This window comes from Artemia sp. Qi Xiang Cuo, chromosome 4 (genome assembly GCF_049724085.1).
Source record: "Artemia sp. Qi Xiang Cuo chromosome 4, ASM4972408v1, whole genome shotgun sequence".
Taxonomy (NCBI): domain Eukaryota; kingdom Metazoa; phylum Arthropoda; class Branchiopoda; order Anostraca; family Artemiidae; genus Artemia; species Artemia sp. Qi Xiang Cuo.
Window position 1 is genome coordinate 14,466,142 of NC_142797.1, and position 17,722 is coordinate 14,483,863.

General features: G+C 33.2%; 1 protein-coding gene across 1 annotated transcript in view; it reads left to right on the forward strand.

Annotated features, from left to right (window-relative positions):
* The window catches only part of LOC148952800 (uncharacterized), a 105,903-nt gene that overhangs the window by 80,760 nt on the left and 7,421 nt on the right, over nucleotides 1–17,722 (forward strand). The window lies entirely within an intron of this gene.

The window sequence follows — 17,722 nt, forward strand, 5'->3', positions numbered from 1 at the left end:
ATTTATTGTAAATTTTAGATATTACGTCATGTCACTTATTACGTCATATATGGTTATTAGTAGATAATCGGTAAAATATTTGTTCTTTATTATAATGTCGTTCTTTATTTTAATTATTTTTTTAACATATCGTAACAATTTTTTATATAATAATAATTAATTTTTTTAATTAAAAAATTTTTTTATATAACGCAGTTTGCTTTAAAATAATCATTACACAACTCTTTATTATGACCACGAACTGTTTGATTTAACACTTAAGTTACTATGGGTTCATTTCGTTCCTTATTGTAATCGATACACCTGGACGGTTGAATACCTATGCTTTTGGTTTTTCTTATATTTGATGCGGTAATCTTCATCATTGTGATAACTCTCCTTGAACTTTTGCTTGGCTGTCTCAATTTTTGCATGTCTATAATCTTCATCATTGTGATAACACATCTTGCTGTTTTGTTTTGCTCTCTCAATTATTACTTCTCGATACGCCTGGTCGGTTGAATACCTTTGTTTTTCTGTCTCAATTATTACTTCTCGATACGCCTGGTCGGTTGAATACCTTTGCTTTTTTCTTTTCAAGATACTATCTCTGTTGTTTGTGTAGTACTGTTTTTTCACCTTGCGTGCAGCTTGCTTGATTGAAACCATTATGTAATTATGAATGAGAACATTTACAGTTCTGACGCTTCTTATATAGTAATTATGACGTCACGGCGTAATGATTTTATTGACGTCATAGCGCAATGATATTACTTCATGACTTCATCAGAAACAACAATATAATTTCGTGTTTTTCTATTCACGTCATAGCTCTAATATAAAACTATGATGACATTCATTATTTATCTAGTAGGGTTTCAGACAAGGTAATTCTAATGATGTACTTTTGTTTTGATCTGACTCTATTTTTAGGAGTTTTGTTATATTTCTTAGCATTGGACTGATCGTCTCTTACTAGGTTGCTAGCTACTGCTGCAACCCAAATTCACATATATATTTATTTATGAGAGGCAGCCTGGCCGAGTGGTCCAAGGCACTGGTGTTAGCCACCAGTCTCTTCGGAGGCGTGGGTTCAAATCTTACCGCTGGTATACGATTATGTTTGAAAGACTGCAGTGTGAAAAGACATCGAAAATGCAGTTTTTGGTGGAAAAATTTATTCTCTTTTAGAAATAATTTATTTTAGTTACAAAAGGTTTTTAACCTAATTAATTTCCTTTAAAATGAGCTATTGAACAACCCTCTACGATGTTCCAGTGCCAAGCTATCTCTGGATACAAAAAAAGAAAAGAGAAAAAAATATCCCGTTTGGGGAGAATAACGTGGTTAAAGTAAATTTTCTTGATTTTCAAGCCAATATATTTCCCTTTCTGTTCAAGCCAAGGGACAGAAAGTTTCCTATACAGGGGTTTCGGACAAGGCGGTTCTAATGGTGTACTTTTTGTTTTGATCTGACTCCTTTGTTAGGAACTATGGGTTTTTATATTTCTTAACATTGGACGTGATCGTCTCTTATTAGGTTGATAGCAACCGCTGCAACCCGGATGTTTGAAAGACTGCAGTGTGAAAAGACATCAAAAATGCAGTTTTTGGTGGAAAAATTTATTCTCTTTTAGAAATAATTTATTTTAGTTACAAAAGGTTTTTAACCCAATTAATTTCCTTTAAAATGAGCTATTGAACAACCCTCTACGATGTTCCAGTGCCAAGCTATCTCTGGAATCAAAGAAAAGAGAAAAAAATATCCCGTTTAGGCAGAATGTTGTAGTAGCTGCCACTTTTCTTGATTTTCAAGCCAATATATTTCCCTTGCTGTTCAAGTCAAGGGACAGAAATTTTGCTATACAGGGGTTTCGGACAAGGCGGTTCTAATGGTGTACTTTTTGTTTTGATCTGACTCCTTTTTTAGGAGTTAGGGGTTTTTATATTTCTTAACATTGGACGTGATCGTCTCTTACTAGGTTGCTAGCTACCGCTGCAACTCGGATTAAAAACCCTGAACTCCTAAATATAGAGTCAGATCAAAACAAAAGTACATCATTAGAACCACCTTGTCTGAAACCCTACTAGATAAATAATGAATGTCGTCATAATTTTATTAGAGGTATGACGTGAATAAAAAAAACACGACATTATGTTGTTAATTCTGAAGTTATAATAAAGAACGACATCTTGCCTATAATACATTTTTTAGGTCAGTTAACTATAGAGTATAGATTAGAACAGTTATATTTAAGGTCAATATATTAAAATTTTCCATTAAAAGACGATCATTGGAATAAAAACCCATTACATACATTTGATTTAGTTAGCTACTTGATTGTTTGAGGCTAATCTCTTACTCTTTAAAAGATGAAATAGCCGTAGGCTTTTTCCTGTCTATGATCCGGGTTGCAGCGGTAGCTAGCAACCTAGTAAGAGACGATCACGTCCAATGTTAAGAAATATAAAAACCCATAGTTCTTAAAAAAAGAGTCAGATCAAAACAAAAAGTACACCATTAGAACCGCCTTGTCCGAAACCCCTGCATAGTAAAATTTCTGTCCCTTGGCTTGAACAGCAAGGGAAATATATTGGCTTGAAAATCAAGAAAAGTGGCAGCTACTACAACATTCTGCCTAAACGGGATATTTTTTTCTTTTTTTTCTTTTTTTTTTCTTTTGTATCCAGAGATAGCTTGGCACTGGAACATCGTAGAGGGTTGTTCAATAGCTCATTTTAAAGGAAATTAATTGGGTTAAAAATCTATAGTAACTAAAATAAATTATTTCTAAAAGAGAATAAATTTTTCCACCCAAACTGCATTTTGATGTCTTTTCACACTGCAGTCTTTCAAACATAATCGTATACCAGCGGTAAGAATTGAACCCACGCCTCTGAAGAGACTGGTGGCTAACACCAGTGCCTTGGACCACTCGGCCAGGCTGCCTCTCATAAATAAATATATATGTGAATTTGGGCTGCAGCAGTAGCTAGCAACCTAGTAAGAGACGATCAGTCCAATGCTAAGAAATATAAAAACCCAAAACTCCTAAAAATAGAGTCAGATCAAAACAAAAGTACATCATTAGAAATACCTTGTCTGAAACCCTACTAGATAAATAATGAACGTCATCATAGTTTTATATTAGAGTTATGACGTGAATAGAGTGACGTAATAATTAGTATATAAGGAAAGTCAAAACTGAAAATTCTCTCATTCTTGATTAGAATAATGGTTAGATCAAAGCATCCGGGTTGCAGCGGTAGCTAGCAACCTAGTAAGAGACGATCACCTCCAATGTCAAGAAATATAAAACCCCCCAACTCCTAAAAAAAGAGTCAGATCAAAACAAAAAGTACACCATTAGAACCGCCTTGTCCGAATCCTCTATAAAGGAAACTTACCTCCCTTTGGCTTGAATAACAAAGAAAATATATTGGCTTGAAAATCAAGAAAATTGACTTTTACCACGTTATTCTCCACAAACGGGATATTTTTTTCTTTCCGCTTTTTCTTTCTGCTCAGCTAGCTGGGCACTGGAAAATCATAGAGAGCTGTATAATAGCTCATTTTAAAGGAAATTGCAACATCTAGTCACTTTTGTATTTAAAAATAAAATACTTTTTAAAGTAGAATCAATTTTGTCAAAAAAATTGCATTTTTGATGTATTTTCATACTGCAGTCTTTTCAAAGATATTTGAATTTTGAAGCAATAAAACAGTCCATGTAATGAACTCTATAGTAATAATAGCTACTTGTCTCAATAGTAACCGAAACTCCTGGAACCAAAATTTTCTTTTTTGGCTTAATCGCTAAAATTATTATGTAAACTGCAAAAATATTTATGATGCCTAATCAGTAATAGTAATTTTTTAATTTAAATATAATAAAGATCAAACTCTTCTCTATACTAACTTGCATACGCAACTTCACTATAGTTAAGATTACAGTATTTATATTTTTACATTAAAAGACGATCACTGAAATAACAAACCATTCCATACATTGGACTTAGTTAGCTACTTGATTGTTTGAGTTTTATAATAAAGAACGACCTCTTGCCTATACTAAATATTGGATATTACTACATAAAGGATCGACGTGGTTTTACTACTTAAGAACGACAAAGATGTAAATGGTCTCATTCGTGAATTACATAATGGTTAGATCAAAGCAAGCTACACGCAAGTTAAAAAAAATAGTACTACCAAAAAAACAGAGATAGCATCTTGAAAAGAGAAAAGCAAAGGTATTCAACCGACCAGGCGTATCGAGAAGTGAAAATTGAGAGAGCAAAACAAAACAGCAAGATGTGTTATCACAATGATGAAGATTATAGTTACAGTAAAAACTGGAACATCGTAGAAAATTGTTCAATGGCTCATTTTAAAGGATTATAATAAAGAACGACCTCTTGCCTATACTAAATTTTATACGCCACTTAATTATAGTATAGGTTAGTATTTCCACAAATAGCTTGGCACTGGGATATCGTAGAGACTTGTTCAATGACTCATTTTAAAGAAAATTAATGGGGTTAATAACCTTTTGTAATTAAAACATATATTAAAGGACGATCATTAGAAAAGCACACCATTGCATATATTGGACTGAGTTAGTATTTCAGTTTAGAATCGCTAAAGTTATTATGTAAACTGCAAAAATATTTATGATGTCTGAGCAATAATTTTAATCTTTTCATTCAAACTAACAAAATACCTGAAAATTTTTTACATTAAAAGACGATCACTGAAATAACAAACCATTCCATACATTGGACTTAGTTAGATACTTGATTGTTTGAGTTTCGTCTCTTACTATTTAAAAGAAGAAAAAGCCGTAGGCTTTTTCCTGTCCGGGTTGCAGCGGTAGCTAGCAACCTAGTAAGAGACGATCACCTCCAATGTCAAGAAATATAAAACCCCCCAACTCCTAAAAAAAGAGTCAGATCAAAACAAAAAGTACACCATTAGAACCGCCTTGTCCGAATCCTCTATAAAGGAAACTTACCTCCCTTTGGCTTGAATAACAAAGAAAATATATTGGCTTGAAAATCAAGAAAATTGACTTTTACCACGTTATTCTCCACAAACGGGATATTTTTTTCTTTCCGCTTTTTCTTTCTGCTCAGCTAGCTGGGCACTGGAAAATCATAGAGAGCTGTATAATAGCTCATTTTAAAGGAAATTGCAACATCTAGTCACTTTTGTATTTAAAAATAAAATACTTTTTAAAGTAGAATCAATTTTGTCAAAAAAATTGCATTTTTGATGTATTTTCATACTGCAGTCTTTTCAAAGATATTTGAATTTTGAAGCAATAAAACAGTCCATGTAATGAACTCTATAGTAATAATAGCTACTTGTCTCAATAGTAACCGAAACTCCTGGAACCAAAATTTTCTTTTTTGGCTTAATCGCTAAAATTATTATGTAAACTGCAAAAATATTTATGATGCCTAATCAGTAATAGTAATTTTTTAATTTAAACAACAAAAATACATGAAAATTCTAAAATTAGTTTTGCTTTTTGTCTCCTGGAAGAAATTTTTTTTCATCTCAGTTCAAATTTATTATTGTATCCTGTAACCCGTAAAGTACATATCTCCATATTATTGTCTCATAATTGCAATTATTTTAGTTTTCAGTCCAGAATCACTAAACTTATTATTTAAACTGCAAAAATATTTATGGTATCTAACCAATAATACTAATTTTGTAATTCAAACAAGATAAATACCTGAAAATTTTAAAATTAGTTTTGTTTTATGCTAGGTTTTAGATACTCGACACGGGATTTTGTGTGCTTAATAATTTTAAATCTTGAAAAAATATGGTCTCACGCGAGTGGAAAAAAAGAAAGAATAACCAAAAACAATATCAAAATAGAACAATCCAAATTTCTACTAATAGAAAACTTTACTACACAAAAAATAAAGCTAACATCCTGAAATATAAGAAAAGTTTATTTAAAAGAGATAAAAATGCCACCAAACGCAATAAAGCTCGAGCACGCGTAAGGATTGCTACTAAGATGTCTTGTGATCCAGGATTTAAGAAAATGAAATATGACAGAGCAAAACAGAGGTATCTTACGGATCAGGGGTATCGAGAAGGGAAAATTGAGACAGCGAAACAAAAGAGCAAGGAACGGTATGATAACGATATAGATTACCGAAACAAACATAAGAAAAAAGTTGCTACCAGAATAATGGGTAGATACTGGGGTGACAAAAGCTATAATGAAAAAATTAAATTCTCTGCGAGGTTGTACCGAAGAACGCATAAGGACAAAGGGAAAAATTACATTCAGAAATACAAGAAGATGGCAAAAATGCAGGCTGATCTTTGTAAATTGAGAAACATTTTACGCATGTTTTATCGGGATCACGAAAAGTATTCGAAATTACAGATTAAAATTCTCTTTGAAAGAGCGGATGCTGTTGAAAAGTCGGCTAGAAATGCTTTGGCAAAGCTTCATGGCAATATCCAAAAGAAATGTTGTCAGTTTAACGAAAAGCTTCCAAGGTATGGATTGGCAACTGCGGAACAGTTTATAGATGCAATGGAAAATGTTCGACAACACAGTGAATATACGGAGGCGTACTTCTTAGAAAATTCGTATATTAATTTTGGAAGGAGCAATTGCAGTTTATGTAGCAGCAATAAAAATATATATACAAGCATACCTATCAACAGCGAAGGAAAAGCAATGTTTTTCAATTATGGCGAAAACGAGCCTGTTAGGGTTATTAGTAAATGTGTTTGTAAGACTAATGATTTAGAACAAATTCCTGGAACACCGACTCAAGAAAAAAGCATTTCTAACTGTGTTTTAAACAGTTCGTTTAGTTCTACTGAATATTTGGCAAAAAATTCTCTGTGTAGTAGAACACACTGTCCTGAAAAGTACGAGACAACTATTGAAAAATGCTCTAAAACTAGATCTGACAAGGAAATTATGATGGCTGAAGTCACCTATAACAATCTGAGTAAAAATTCAAAACCAAAAATTGGGCAGCAGGTTACTTGGCAATGTCACCCTGATATCTGCAAGCTCTATCCGACGGATATTGAATTATGTCAAATTCTTTTTGATATCCTTGAAAATAATATAGCATTAAAATTTTCAACTGACAAAGTGGTTAATTTCTACCTTGGTTTACAGTAAAGAACGATCTCTCTCCCATAGTAACTTATGTATGGTGGTTCCAGGGGTAGCTGCAAGCTATCCAGATATTAGCGGTATCCGGGTTGCATTAGAATAAAGAATGAACTCTTTCCTATACTAGATTAGATACTCAACTTAATTATAGTTAATTTTTTTACATTAAGGAACGAACTGTAGCCCATAGTAACAGAAGTAATAAAATTACATTAAAAGACAATCATGGGAATAACAAATCCAGGTTGCAGCGGTATCCGGGTTGCAGCGGTAGCTAGCAAGGCAGTAACGACCTGGCTACAAACTATAGTTATGACATCATTGATCAATCTTTAACATGAAATGTTCTTTACTGTGAAAACCTGAGAAAGGCAGTAACAGGTCTGTGATGCCCTTAGATGTCCTGGGCCGCACGCGCGTTATAATAAAGAACGACCTCTTGCCTAGACTAAATTTTATACGCCACTTAATTATAGTATCCGGGTTGCAGCGGTAGCTAGCAACCTAGTAAGAGACGATCACGTCCAATGTTAAGACATATAAAAACCCATAGTTCCTAAAAAAGGAGTCAGATCAAATTCAAAAGTACACCATTAGAACCGCCTTGTCCGAAACCCCTGTATAGTAAACGTTCTGTCCCTTAGCTTGAACAGCAACGGAAATATATTGGCTTGAAAATCAAGAAAAATGGAAGCTACTACAACATTCTGCCTAAACGGGATATTTTTTTCTTTTTTTTTCTTTTGTATCCAGAGAGAGCTTGGCACTGGATCCGGGTTGCAGCGGTTGCTAGCAACCTAGTAAGAGACGATCACCTCCAATGTCAAGAAATATAAAACCCCCCAACTCCTAAAAAAAGAGTCAGATCAAAACAAAAAGTACACCATTAGAACCGCCTTGTCCGAATCCTCTATAAAGGAAACTTACCTCCCTTTGGCTTGAATAACAAAGAAAATATATTGGCTTGAAAATCAAGAAAATTGACTTTTACCACGTTATTCTCCACAAACGGGATATTTTTTTCTTTCCGCTTTTTCTTTCTGCTCAGCTAGCTGGGCACTGGAAAATCATAGAGAGCTGTATAATAGCTCATTTTAAAGGAAATTGCAACATCTAGTCACTTTTGTATTTAAAAATAAAATACTTTTTAAAGTAGAATCAATTTTGTCAAAAAAATTGCATTTTTGATGTATTTTCATACTGCAGTCTTTTCAAAGATATTTGAATTTTGAAGCAATAAAACAGTCCATGTAATGAACTCTATAGTAATAATAGCTACTTGTCTCAATAGTAACCGAAACTCCTGGAACCAAAATTTTCTTTTTTGGCTTAATCGCTAAAATTATTATGTAAACTGCAAAAATATTTATGATGCCTAATCAGTAATAGTAATTTTTTAATTTAAACAACAAAAATACATGAAAATTCTAAAATTAGTTTTGCTTTTTGTCTCCTGGAAGAAATTTTTTTTTCATCTCAGTTCAAATTTATTATTGTATCCTGTAACCCGTAAAGTACATATCTCCATATTATTGTCTCATAATTGCAATTATTTTAGTTTTCAGTCCAGAATCACTAAACTTATTATTTAAACTGCAAAAATATTTATGGTGTCTAACCAATAATACTAATTTTGTAATTCAAACAAGATAAATACCTGAAAATTTTAAAATTAGTTTTGTTTTATGCTAGGTTTTAGATACTCGACACGGGATTTTGTGTGCTTAATAATTTTAAATCTTGAAAAAATATGGTCTCACGCGAGTGGAAAAAAAGAAAGAATAACCAAAAACAATATCAAAATAGAACAATCCAAATTTCTACTAATAGAAAACTTTACTACACAAAAAATAAAGCTAACATCCTGAAATATAAGAAAAGTTTATTTAAAAGAGATAAAAATGCCACCAAACGCAATAAAGCTCGAGCACGCGTAAGGATTGCTACTAAGATGTCTTGTGATCCAGGATTTAAGAAAATGAAATATGACAGAGCAAAACAGAGGTATCTTACGGATCAGGGGTATCGAGAAGGGAAAATTGAGACAGCGAAACAAAAGAGCAAGGAACGGTATGATAACGATATAGATTACCGAAACAAACATAAGAAAAAAGTTGCTACCAGAATAATGGGTAGATACTGGGGTGACAAAAGCTATAATGAAAAAATTAAATTCTCTGCGAGGTTGTACCGAAGAACGCATAAGGACAAAGGGAAAAATTACATTCAGAAATACAAGAAGATGGCAAAAATGCAGGCTGATCTTTGTAAATTGAGAAACATTTTACGCATGTTTTATCGGGATCACGAAAAGTATTCGAAATTACAGATTAAAATTCTCTTTGAAAGAGCGGATGCTGTTGAAAAGTCGGCTAGAAATGCTTTGGCAAAGCTTCATGGCAATATCCAAAAGAAATGTTGTCAGTTTAACGAAAAGCTTCCAAGGTATGGATTGGCAACTGCGGAACAGTTTATAGATGCAATGGAAAATGTTCGACAACACAGTGAATATACGGAGGCGTACTTCTTAGAAAATTCGTATATTAATTTTGGAAGGAGCAATTGCAGTTTATGTAGCAGCAATAAAAATATATATACAAGCATACCTATCAACAGCGAAGGAAAAGCAATGTTTTTCAATTATGGCGAAAACGAGCCTGTTAGGGTTATTAGTAAATGTGTTTGTAAGACTAATGATTTAGAACAAATTCCTGGAACACCGACTCAAGAAAAAAGCATTTCTAACTGTGTTTTAAACAGTTCGTTTAGTTCTACTGAATATTTGGCAAAAAATTCTCTGTGTAGTAGAACACACTGTCCTGAAAAGTACGAGACAACTATTGAAAAATGCTCTAAAACTAGATCTGACAAGGAAATTATGATGGCTGAAGTCACCTATAACAATCTGAGTAAAAATTCAAAACCAAAAATTGGGCAGCAGGTTACTTGGCAATGTCACCCTGATATCTGCAAGCTCTATCCGACGGATATTGAATTATGTCAAATTCTTTTTGATATCCTTGAAAACAATATAGCATTAAAATTTTCAACTGACAAAGTGGTTAATTTCTACCTTGGCGGCTTGGATTATTGTGAAATCAATTACAGGGACACAAGAAAGCATGGGCATTCGTTATACTGTAGCCCAAATGAGGGATGTCAGAGCTATTTGCGTTCTCTAAGGGCACTAGCTCCACATTTTCCTGTCTTGAACTGTTTCATTAATAGCGTATATAAGGCAGTATCAAAATGTAAGATTATACAACATATTAATCTACTAAAAGTCGAGGGCTCGTACAAGGAACTAAGTCATCACATAGAAGAAGTGTCAAGTAGACTCTGTCGTAATAATAGTCAAGACTTCATTTACGGTGATGGCAATATTAGAGTTTCTGTGGATGAAAATACAATAATAAAATTATTTGGTGAGAGCCTTGATAAGGTAGCTAACATTAGGGATGTATACCCCACAATGCATTGTGACAGTTGTGAGCAGATAAAGACAAAATACCAATTGAAGAGTCTAAGATCCCTTTCAAATAAGAATATGTTCAAAGACAAATCCTTTGTTTGGTAAAATTAAGGATCATTTCTGGCGTATCGAGTATCAGAAACGAGGTGCGCCTCATGTACACTGTGTGTTGTGGATTGAAGATGCTCCTATTATTGGGAAATCAACAGCGTCTGAAGTGATTCAGTATTATAATAAAGAACGACCTCTTGCCTATACTAAATTATATAGGCCACTTAACTATAGTATAGGTTTGTAAATTTTACATAAAGGACTGATATTATTCATTATTGTAAATTTTGTCATATTCAGCGTATCAGAGAAACCTACTGTAGTGATTTCAAGCTCCTATCTACAAAAATGTGGAATTTTGTATTTTTTGCCAGAAGAAAGATCACGGATGCGTGTTTATTTGTTTTTTTTCCCAGGGGTAATTGTATCTATCCAGCATTCCTATCATATAGTTAGAGGGCTCTTTCGAACAAAAATTAAAAGTTCTAGTGTCCTTTTTAAGTGACCAAAAAATTGCAGGGCAACTAGGCACCCTCCCACGCTCATTTTTTTCCCGAGGTCACCTGATCAAAATTTTGAGATAACCATTTTGTTCAGCATAGTCGATTATAATAAAGAACGACCTCTTACCTATACTAAATTTTATACGCAACTTAATTATGGTATAGGTTAGTAATTCAACAGATAGCATGGCACTGCAACATTGTAGAGAGTTGTTCAATGGCTCATTTTGAAGGAAATTAATGGGGTTAAAAACCATTTGTAATTAAAACAAATTATTTTTATTACATTAAGAGATTTTATACGTTCCTTAAGAAATCATCATAAGTAAAAAATTTCCCATACAGAAATTGAACTCAAGCCTACTGGGTGAGAGCTATACCAACCTCTAGACCATATAGGATATATTAATCCGGGTTGCAGCGGTAGCTAGCAACCTAGTAAGAGACGATCACCTCCAATGTTAATTTCAAAGAAGAAAAAGCCGTAGGCTTTTTCCTGTTTGTAATATTTTACTGTTTGTTATCAGGGTTACAGCGGTATTACATAAAGGACCGATATAACTTATCATAAATGGTGTTTGTCAATTATTATTAGATGACATTAAAAGATGATCACTGGAATAACAAGCAATTGCATTCATTGGAATTAGTTACCTACTTGATTGTTTTAGGTTCGTCTCTTACTATTTCAAAGAAGAAAAAGCCGTAGGCTTTTTCCTGTTTGTAATCAGTTTATTATCCAGGTTGCAGCGGTAGCTAGCAACTTACATAAAGGACTGATATAGTTCATCGTAATTAAATTATCCGGGTTGCAGCGGTAGCTAGCAACCTAGTAAGAGACGATCACCTCCAATGTCAAGAAATATAAAACCCCCCAACTCCTAAAAAAAGAGTCAGATCAAAACAAAAAGTACACCATTAGAACCGCCTTGTCCGAATCCTCTATAAAGGAAACTTACCTCCCTTTGGCTTGAATAACAAAGAAAATATATTGGCTTGAAAATCAAGAAAATTGACTTTTACCACGTTATTCTCCACAAACGGGATATTTTTTTCTTTCCGCTTTTTCTTTCTGCTCAGCTAGCTGGGCACTGGAAAATCATAGAGAGCTGTATAATAGCTCATTTTAAAGGAAATTGCAACATCTAGTCACTTTTGTATTTAAAAATAAAATACTTTTTAAAGTAGAATCAATTTTGTCAAAAAAATTGCATTTTTGATGTATTTTCATACTGCAGTCTTTTCAAAGATATTTGAATTTTGAAGCAATAAAACAGTCCATGTAATGAACTCTATAGTAATAATAGCTACTTGTCTCAATAGTAACCGAAACTCCTGGAACCAAAATTTTCTTTTTTGGCTTAATCGCTAAAATTATTATGTAAACTGCAAAAATATTTATGATGCCTAATCAGTAATAGTAATTTTTTAATTTAAACAACAAAAATACATGAAAATTCTAAAATTAGTTTTGCTTTTTGTCTCCTGGAAGAAATTTTTTTTTCATCTCAGTTCAAATTTATAATAAAGAACGAACTCTTGCCTATACTAACTTGCATAGGCCACTTAACTATAGTATACTCTTGTACAGTTGTATCTGAAGTCAATATATTAAAATCCGGGTTGCAGCGGTAGCTAGCATATAATAAAGAACGACCTCTTGCCTATACTATATTTTATAACTATAGTATAGGCTAGTAGAGTTATATTTATGGTCAATATATTCAAAGTTTCCATTAAAAGACGATCATTGGAATAAAACCCATTACATACATTTGATTTAGTTAGCTTCTTGGTTGTTTGAGCCTAGTCTCTTACTATTTAAAGAAGAAAAAGCCGTAGGCTTTTTCCTGTTTGTAATCAATTAGAAAGATCTCTACCTTTAAAATGAGATACATAGTGCTTTGAGTTGTTTCCGGGTTGCAGCGGTAGCTAGCAACCTAGTAAGAGACGATCACGTCCAATGTTAAGAAATATAAATCCGGGTTGCAGCGGTAGCTAGCAACCTAGTAAGAGACGATCACATCCAATGTTAAGAAATATAAAAACCCATAGTTCCTAACAGAGGAGTCAGATCAAAACAAAAAGTACACCATTAGAATCCGGGTTGCAGCGGTTATAATAAAGATCGAACTCTTCCCTATACTAACTTGCATACGCAACTTCACTATAGTTAAGATTACAGTATTTATATTATGCATCATTATAAATCCGGGTTGCAGCGGTAGCTAGCAACCTAGTAAGAGACGATCACCTCCAATGTTAAGAAATATAAAACCCCCCAACTCCTAAAAAAAGAGTCAGATCAAAACAAAAAGTACACCATTAGAACCACCTTGTCCGAATCCTCTATAAAGGAAACTTACCGCCCTTTGGCTTGAATAACAAAGAAAATATATTGGCTTGAAAATCAATAAAATTGACTTTTACCACGTTATTCTCCACAAACAGGATATTTTTTTCTTTCCGCTTTTTTTTCCTGCTCAGCTAGCTGGGCACTGGAAAATCATAGAGAGCTGTATAATAGCTCATTTTAAAGGAAATTGCAACATCTAGTCACTTTTGTATTTAAAAATAAAATACTTTTTAAAGTAGTTATAATAAAGAACGACCTCTTGCCTATACTATATTTTATAACTATAGTATAGGCTAGTACAGTTATATTTATGGTCAATATATTAAAATTTTCCATTAAAAGACGATCATTGGAATAAAAACCCATTACATACATTTGATTTAGTTAGCTACTTGATTGTTTGAGGCTAGTCTCTTACTATTTCAAAGAAGAAAAAGCAGTAGGCTTTTTCCTGTTTGTAATCAATTAGAAAGAGCTCTACCTTTAAAATGAGATACATAGTGCTTTGAGTTGTTTCCGGGTTGCAGCGGTAGCTAGCAACCTAGTAAGAGACGATCACGTCCAATATTAAGAAATATAATCCGGGTTGCAGCGGTAGCTAGCAACCTAGTAAGAGACTATCATTTATCCGGGTTGCAGCGGTAGCTAGTTACAGTAAAGAACGATCTCTGGCCCATAGTAACTGATATATGGTTCCGGGTTGCAGCGGTAGCTAGCAACCTAGTAAGATTATCCAGGTTGCAGCGGTAGCTAGCAATCCGGGTTGCAGCGGTAGCTAGCAACCTAGTAAGAGACGATCACCTCCAATGTAAAGAAATATAAAACCCCCCAGCTCCTAAAAAAAGAGTCAGATCAAAACAAAAAGTACACCATTAGAACCGCCTTGTCCGAAACCTCTATAAAGGAAACTTACCGCCCTTTGGCCTGAATAACAAAGAAAATATATTGGCTTGAAAATCAAGCAAATTGACTTTTTCCACGTTATTCTCCACAAACGGGATATTTTTTTCTTTCCGCTTGATTTTCCTTCTCAGCTAGCTGGGCACTGGAAAATCATAGAGAGCTGTATAATAGCTCATTTTAAAGGAAATTGCAACATCTAGTGCCTTTTGTAATTAAAAATAAAATACTTTTTAAAGTAGAATCAATTTTGTCAAAAAAATTGCATTTTTGATGTATATATTTTCATGCTGCAGTCTTTTCAAAGATATTTGAATTTTGAAGCAATCAAACAGTTCATGGTAATGAACTCTATAGTAATAATAGCTACTTGTCTCAATAGTAACCGAAACTCCTGGAGCCAAAATTTTCTTTTTTGGCTTAATCGCTAAAATTATTATGTAAACTGCAAAAATATTTATGATGCCTAATCAGTAATAGTAATTTCTTAATTTAAACAACAAAAATACATGAAAATTTTATAATTAGTTTTACTTTTTGTCTCCTGGAAGAAATTTTTTTTCATCTCAGTTCAAAGTTATTATTGTATCCTGGAACCAAACTTTTTTTGGTTTGTAACCCGTAAAGTACGTATCTCCATACTATTGTCTTATAATTGCAATTATTTTGGTTTTCAGTCCAGAATCGCTCAACTTATTATGTAAACTGCAAAAATATTTATGGTGTCTAACCAATAATCCGGGTTGCAGCGGTAGCTAGCAACCTAGTAAGAGACGATCACGTCCAATGTTAAGAAATATAAAAACCCATAGTTCTTAAAAAAAAGAGTCAGATCAAAACAAAAAGTACACCATTAGAACCGCTTTGTCCGAAACCCCTGCATAGTAAAATTTCTGTCCCTTGGCTTGAACAGCAAGGGAAATATATTGGCTTGAAAATCAAGAAAAGTGGCAGCTACTACAACATTCTGCCTAAACGGGATATTTTTTTCTTTTTTTTTCTTTTTTTTTTCTTTTTTTGTATCCAGAGATAGCTTGGCACTGGAACATCGTGGAGGGTTGTTCAATAGCTCATTTTAAAGGAAATTAATTGGGTTAAAAATCTATAGTAACTAAAATATATTATTTATAAAAGAGAATAAATTTTTCAACCAAAAACTGCATTTTTGATGTCTTTCCGGGTTGCAGCGGTAGCTAGCAACCTAGTAAGAGACGATCACCTCCAATGTCAAGAAATATAAAACCCCCCAACTCCTAAAAACAGATTCAGATCAAAACAAAAAGTACACCATTAGAACCGCCTTGTCCGAATCCTCTATAAAGGAAACTTACCGCCCTTTGGCTTGAATAACAAAGAAAATATATTGGCTTGAAAATCAAGAAAATTGACTTTTACCACGTTATTCTCCACAAACGGGATATTTTTTTCTTTCCGCTTTTTTTTTCTGCTCAGCTAGCTGGGCACTGGAAAATCATAGAGAGCTGTATAATAGCTCATTTTAAAGGAAATTGCAACATCTAGTCACTTTTGTATTTAAAAATAAAATACTTTTTAAAGTAGAATCAATTTTGTCAAAAAAATTGCATTTTTGATGTATTTTCATACTGCAGTCTTTTCAAAGATATTTGAATTTTGAAGCAATAAAACAGTCCATGTAATGAACTCTATAGTAATAATAGCTACTTGTCTCAATAGTAACCGAAACTCCTGGAACCAAAATTTTTTTTTTGGCTTAATCGCTAAAATTATTATGTAAACTGCAAAAATATTTATGATGCCTAATCAGTAATAGTAATTTTTTAATTTAAACAACAAAAATACATGAAAATTCTAAAATTAGTTTTGCTTTTTGTCTCCTGGAAGAAATTTTTTTTTCATCTCAGTTCAAATTTATTATTGTATCCTGGAACCAAACTTTTTTTGGTTTGTAACCCGTAAAGTACATTCCATATTATTGTCTCATAATTGCAATTATTTTAGTTTTCAGTCCATTACTACTTAAGAACGACACAGATGTAAATTCTCTCATTCTTGATTAGAATAATGGTTAGATCGAAGCAAGCTATACGCAATTTGAAAAAACAGTACTACACAAACAACAGAGATAGTATCTTGAAAAGAGAAAAGCAAAGGTATTCAACCGACCAGGCGCATCGAGAAGTAAAAATTGAGAGAGCAAAACAAAGGTATTCAACCGACCAGGCGTATCGAGAAGTAATAATTGAGAGAGCAAAACAAACGTATTCAACCGACCAGGCGTATCGAGAAGTAATAATTGAGAGAGCAAAACAAAACAGCAAGATGTGTTATCACAATGATGAAGATTATAGACATGCAAAAATTGAGACAGCCAAACAAAAGATCAAGGAGCGTTACTGGGGTGACAAAATCTATAATGAAAAAATAAAATTCTCTGCGAGGTTGTACCGAAGAACGCATAAGGACAAAGGGAAAAATTACATTCAGAAATACAAGAAGATGGCAAAAATGCAGGCTGATCTTTGTAAATTGAGAAACATTTTACGCATGTTTTATCGGGATCATCCGGGTTGCAGCGGTAGCTAGCAACCTCCGGGTTGCAGCGGTAGCTAGCAATCCGGGTTGCAGCGGTAGCTAGCAACCTAGTAAGAGACGATCACCTCCAATGTCAAGAAATATAAAACCCCCCAACTCCTAAAAAAAGAGTCAGATCAAAACAAAAAGTACACCATTAGAACCGCCTTGTCCGAATCCTCTATAAAGGAAACTTACCACCCTTTGGCTTGAAGAACAAAGAAAATATATTGGCTTGAAAATCAAGAAAATTGACTTTTACCACGTTATTCTCCACAAACGGGATATTTTTTTCTTTCCGCTTTTTCTTTCTGCTCAGCTAGCTGGGCACTGGAAAATCATAGAGAGCTGTATAATAGCTCATTTTAAAGGAAATTGCAACATCTAGTCACTTTTGTATTTAAAAATAAAATACTTTTTAAAGTAGAATCAATTTTGTCAAAAAAATTGCATTTTTGATGTATTTTCATACTGCAGTCTTTTCAAAGATATTTGAATTTTGAAGCAATAAAACAGTCCATGTAATGAACTCTATAGTAATAATAGCTACTTGTCTCAATAGTAACCGAAACTCCTGGAACCAAAATTTTCTTTTTTGGCTTAATCGCTAAAATTATTATGTAAACTGCAAAAATATTTATGATGCCTAATCAGTAATAGTAATTTTTTAATTTAAACAACAAAAATACATGAAAATTCTAAAATTAGTTTTGCTTTTTGTCTCCTGGAAGAAATTTTT